The following is a 6,000-nucleotide window of genomic DNA, read 5'->3' as shown; positions in this document are numbered from 1 at the left end:
TTACGGAGATGCAAAAATCATAAAAAAATAACCAAGCAAATCCTATAATGCATTAGAAGAATTGTACATCATAACAAATGGAGATTATGCCCACAAAGTAAGAAAGGCACAATATTAGGGAAATGACTCAAATTTTTCTCTATATTAAGAGCTCACAGGAAAAAAAATGAAGATCTTGAGGATGCTAAAACACAGCTGGAAACCATCACTGATCATTTTTAAAAATCACCTAATATGGATAAAAATTTATTTGCCAAAACCATCAAAAATATTTCAAAACAATTGTCAGTATCATGTATATCCAATAAAACAGTAACCAGATAACCAGATAAGGGTTATAAGCAGTTTTTCTTGTATTTCAAGATGCTTATGTTTTTAAAATTATTTATTTATTTATGTTTTTATATTTTAGCATTTCTTAGATCAAGAAGACAATGATAAGATATATATACTTTAAATTGCTCTTATTAAATTAATGGTGTGCCTTAAAAATTGAGGATATTCTGTTCTAAAGGTCAATTAGTATGGATTAGGAACATATGTTTTATTTCTAGATTCTAAGATCCTCTTTTAAGGCTCTGAAATTATACCATTTTTATTATATATGTCAAAAATCTGACAAATATCTGTTTTGAAGTTGCAAATATAAGTTTTAAAACTAAGAAACTGTAGGTAGAATGTTAAAACATTTAGAATAGAGAATGCCAAAAAGATTCTCATACTGGCTTATCTATTTTGACTCTCATCCTTAAAAACTAAACACTATGGTATAATTAAAAAAAAACCACTGACCAAGAGACCAAAGTTCAGGTTTGACCAAGAATTAACTGTGTGCCCATTACTTCCATTTCGGGTCCTCATGACTTCTGAGCTGATCTTTTGTAGAACCATATTGGTCCCCCCAATTTTACCTTAATCCTCAGACATTTCAGTAAATTCCCTAACCACCTCCACAATCATTCAAAATGTATTTGTGGCCTCATGTAATGGCCAAAAAGACCACTCCTCACAGGAAGATATTAGATTACCTACTATATTTCTTACCTTTATTACAAAGCAGTTTCCATCCTGGCCTTGAAATCTCTATGCCCCTGCTGCTAACACCTTGTCCTCAATGCACCAGATTACATACTTCAGAACTCTGCTCTGGTACACTTGATAAAGCACATTACAGAACCACAAGCTTATTTGATTATGCTTGTATTTGTTGCATATAATGCAAAGTGAGAACTTCTACAACAAAATAATTAATTTGAAGAACATAAGTACTTTACAGAATCCAAGATACCAAAGCAACAAACATGTTTCACAAGGACAGAAACAAGGGTTGCTCAAGAGAACTCTATAATAGGTATTCTAAATAATGTTCTGTATACAGAAATGGCAGTAATGAAACAGAGGAAAATCACTGAGTTTTGCGATCTAGTTCCAAAGTCCAAATTATCAGGAAGAATACCTGATTGGCTCATCTAGGGTGAGGTTACAAGTATTAAACCAAGTAGCAGTGGCCGTAGGATTCAGTCACACAGACAACAGAATGTATGTGCAGTTGGAAGGTCTCAGAGAAAAGGAATCTGTTGGACAGAATGACCAGCCTGTGACTACTGCCATTTTTCATGACTGCATATCAACCCACATTACAGATGTAACTTAATGAGAGAAAACATCTCCCTGTTTTCCTTCATATATTATGAAAAAAATATTCCAACAAAGAAAAGTCCAGGGCTGGATAGGATCATTGCTAAATTCTAACAAATACATAAAGAAGCAATACCAATCCTTCTCAAGTTATTTCAAAAAAAAAAAACCAAAAACAAAAAACAAAGAGAAGGGAATTCTCCCTAACTCATGCTACAAGGCCAGCATTACCCTGATACCAAAACCAGACAAGGACATAGTAAAAAAGAAAACTATAAGCTAATATCCCTGATGAGCATAGACACAAATATCCTCAACAAAATAGTAGCAAACTGAATTCAACAGCACATCAAAAAAGATAATATACAATGATCACGTGGGATTTATATCAGGAAATGTAAGGATGGTTTAACATACACGAATCAATAAATGTGATACATCACATGACCATAATGAAGGACAAAACCATATTATCGTCTTGATACATGCAGAAAAAGCATTTGATAAGACTCAACATCCCTTTACAATAAAAAAAAACTCACAACAAACTACACAGAGAGGGAGCATATCTCAAAATAATAAAGGCTACATATGACAAAACCACAGGTAAGATCATACTTAATGAGGAAAAGTTGAAAGCCTTTCCTCTAAGAACTGGAACAAGTTAAGGGTGCCCATTTTCATGACTCCTATTCAACATAGTACTGGAAGTCCAAGCCAGAGCAATCATGCAAGAAAAAGAAACAAAACATACCCACATTTGAAAAGAGGAAGCCAAACTGTTTCTCTTTGCAGGTGGCATAATCTTATATTTAGAAAAATCAGAAGACTCCATGAATAAACTCTTAGAGCTGATAAATAAATGTGATAAAGTTGCAGGATACAAAATCAACATACAAAAATCAGTACTGTTTCTGTACACTGATAATGAAATAGCCGAAAAAGAAAGCAAGAAGGCAATCCCACTTCCATTAGCTACAAAAATACAAAATACCTAGGAATAAATCTAACCAAGGAGTTGAAACATTTCTGCAAGCAAGACTACAAAACGTTACAAAATGCTGATGAAGGAAATTGAAGAGGACACAAACAAATGGAAAGATATTCCATGCTCATGGATCAAAAGAATTTATATTGTTAAAATAACCATATTGCCCAAAGCAATCTACAGATTCAAAATGCTAATGCCATTTTTTCACAGAAATAGAAATAAAATCCTAAAATTCATGTGGAACAACAACAAATAGCCAGAATAGCCAAAGCAAACCTAAACACAACGAATAAAGCTGGTAGCATCACACTACGTGACTTCAAAATACGTTTACAACTCTGTCGTAACCAAGACAGTATGAAATTAGTATAAAAACAGACACTTAGACCAACGTAAAATATAGAGAACTCTTAAGATGAATTTATATATTTACAGCCAACTGATTTTCAACAAAGGCTCCAACAACATACACTGAGGAAATAACACCCTCTTTAATAAATGGTGCTGGGAAAATTGGATATCCATATGTGGAGGAAGGAAATTAGACCCCTACCTCTTTTTTTTTTCATTTTTATTCTTTACTTAAAACATTTTTTATTGCATTTTAGGTTTGGGGGTACATGTGAAGAACATGCAAGATAGTTGCATAGGTACACACATGGCAGTGTGATTTGCTGCCTTCCTCCCCTTCACCTATATCTGGCATTTCTCCCCATGCTATCTCTCCCCAATTAGCCACCCCATGCTGTCCCTCGCCTATTCCCCCCAACAGACCCCAGTGTGTAGTGCTCCCCTCCCTGTGTCCATGTGTTCTCATTGTTCAACACCTGCCTATGAGTGAGAACATGCGGTATTTCATTTTCTGTTCTTGTGTTAGTTTGCTGAGAATGATGCTCTCCAGGTTCATCCATGTCTCTACAAAGGACACGAACTTATCGTCTTTGATAGCTGCATAATATTCCATGGTGTATATGTGCCACATTTTCCCTGTCCAGTCTATCATCAATGGGCATTTGGGTTGTTTCCAGGTCTTTGCTATTGTAAACAGTGCTGCAATGAACATTCGTGTGCATGTGTCCTTATAGTAGAACGATTTATAATCCTTTGGATATATACTCAGTAATGGGATTGCTGGGTCAAATGGAATTTCTATTTCTAGGTCCTTGAGGAATCGCCACACTGTCTTCCACAATGGTTGAACTAATTTACACTCCCACCAGCAGTGTAACAGTGTTCCTATTTCTCCACATCCTCTCCAGCATCTGTTGTCTCCAGATTTTTTTTTTTAATTTTTTATTGGATTTTAGGTTTTGGGGTACATGAGCAGAGCATGCAAGACAGTTGCGTAGGTACACACATGGCAGTGTGCTTTGCTTTCCTTCTCCCCTTCACCCACATTTGGCATTTCTCCCCAGGCTATCCCTCCCCACCTCCCCCTCCCACTGGCCCTCCCCTTTTCCCCCCAATAGACCCCAGTGTTTAGTACTCCCCTTTCTGTGTCCATGTGTTCTCATTTTTCATCACCCGCCTATGAGTGAGAATATGCGGTGTTTCATTTTCTGTTCTTGTGTCAGTTTGCTGAGGATGATGTTCTCCAGATTCATCCATGTCCCGACAAACGACACAAACTCATCATTTCTGATTGTTGCATAATATTCCATGGTGTATATGTGCCACATTTTTCCAATCCAGTCTATTATCAATGGGCATTTGGGTTGATTCCAGGTCTTTGCTATTGTAAACAGTGCTGCAATGAACATTCGTGTACATGTGTCCTTATAGTAGAACGATTTATAGTCTTTTGGATATGTACCCAGTAATGGGATTGCTGGGTCAAATGGAATTTCTATTTCTAAGGCCTTGAGGAATTGCCACACTGTCTTCCACAGTGATTGAACTAATTTACACTCCCACCAACAGTGTAAAAGTGTTCCTTTTTCTCCACATCCTCTCCAGCATCTGTTGTCTCCAGATTTTTTAATGATCGCCATTGTAACTGGCATGAGATCATATCTCAATGTAGTTTTGATTTGCATTTCTCTGATGACCAGTGATGATGAGCATTTTTTCATAGGTTTGTTGGCTTCATGTATGTCTTCCTTTGCCCACTTTTGACTGGGCTTGTTTGTTTTGTTCTTGTAAATCTGTTTGAGTTCTTTGTAAATTCTGGATATAAGCCCTTTGTCAGATGGGTAAACTGCAAAAATTTTTTCCCATTCTGTTTGGTTGCTGATTCATGCTAATGACTGTTTCTTTTGCCATGCAGAAGCTGTGGAGTTTGATTAGGTCCCATTTGTCTATTTTGGCTTTTGTTGCCAATGCTTTTGGTGTTTTGTAGACCCCTACCTCAAACCATATACAAAAATCAACTCAAGATGGATTAAAGACTTAAACTTAAAAGACCCAAAACTATAAAACTAGTAAAAGAAAACATAGGGAAAATTCTTCTGGAGATTGGCCTTGGTGAAGATTTTATGGCTAAGGCTTCAAAAGCACAGACAACTAAAACAAAAAGAGACAAAAAGGACTATATTAAGCCAAAAATCTCTGCACAGCAAAGGAAAGAATTAGTTGAGTGGAGAGATAACCTGTTGTATGTGTAAAAATATGTTCAAATTGTTCATCTGATGAGGGATTAATATTCAGAATATACCAGAAACTCAAACAAGTCAAGAATAATAAAACAAATAATCCCATTAAAAAGTCAGCAAAGGACATAAATGGACAATTCTCAAAAGAAGACGTGCAAATGACCAACTGGTATATGAAAAAAATGCTCAACATCACTAAACATCAGGGAAATACAAATCAAAATCGCAATGAGATACCATCTTACTCCAGTTTGAATGGCTAGTATTAAAAGACCAAAAAAAAAAAAGTCACAGATGCTGGCAAGGATGTGGAGAAAAGAGAGCTCTTATACACCTTTGTGGGAATGGAAATTAGTACAAACACTCTAAAAAACAGTATAAAGATTTCTCAAAAAAAAAAACACTAAAAATGTAACTACCATATGATCTGGCAATTCCACTACTGAGTGTCTATCCAAAGGGAAAGAAATCTGCATGCCAAAAGGATACCTGTACTCTCATGTTTATCACAGCCCTATTCACAGTGGCAAAGATGTGGAATAAATCTAGGTGTCCATCAGTGGATGAGTGGAAAAAGAAAATGTGGTATATATACACCATGGAATACTATTTGGCCATAAAAATGCTGCAATCCATGTTGCAGCAACATGGATGGAATTCGAGGTGATTGTGTCAAGTGAAATGAGCCAGGTACAGCAAGGCAAATATTTCATGTTCTCATTCATGTGTAAGAGCGAAAAAAAGGTTTATCTCATGGAGGAAGAGAATGGAATAATAGAT

This window comes from Callithrix jacchus, chromosome X (assembly GCF_049354715.1).
Source record: "Callithrix jacchus isolate 240 chromosome X, calJac240_pri, whole genome shotgun sequence".
Lineage (NCBI taxonomy): Eukaryota > Metazoa > Chordata > Mammalia > Primates > Cebidae > Callithrix > Callithrix jacchus.
Note: the sequence above shows the minus strand (reverse complement) of the source record.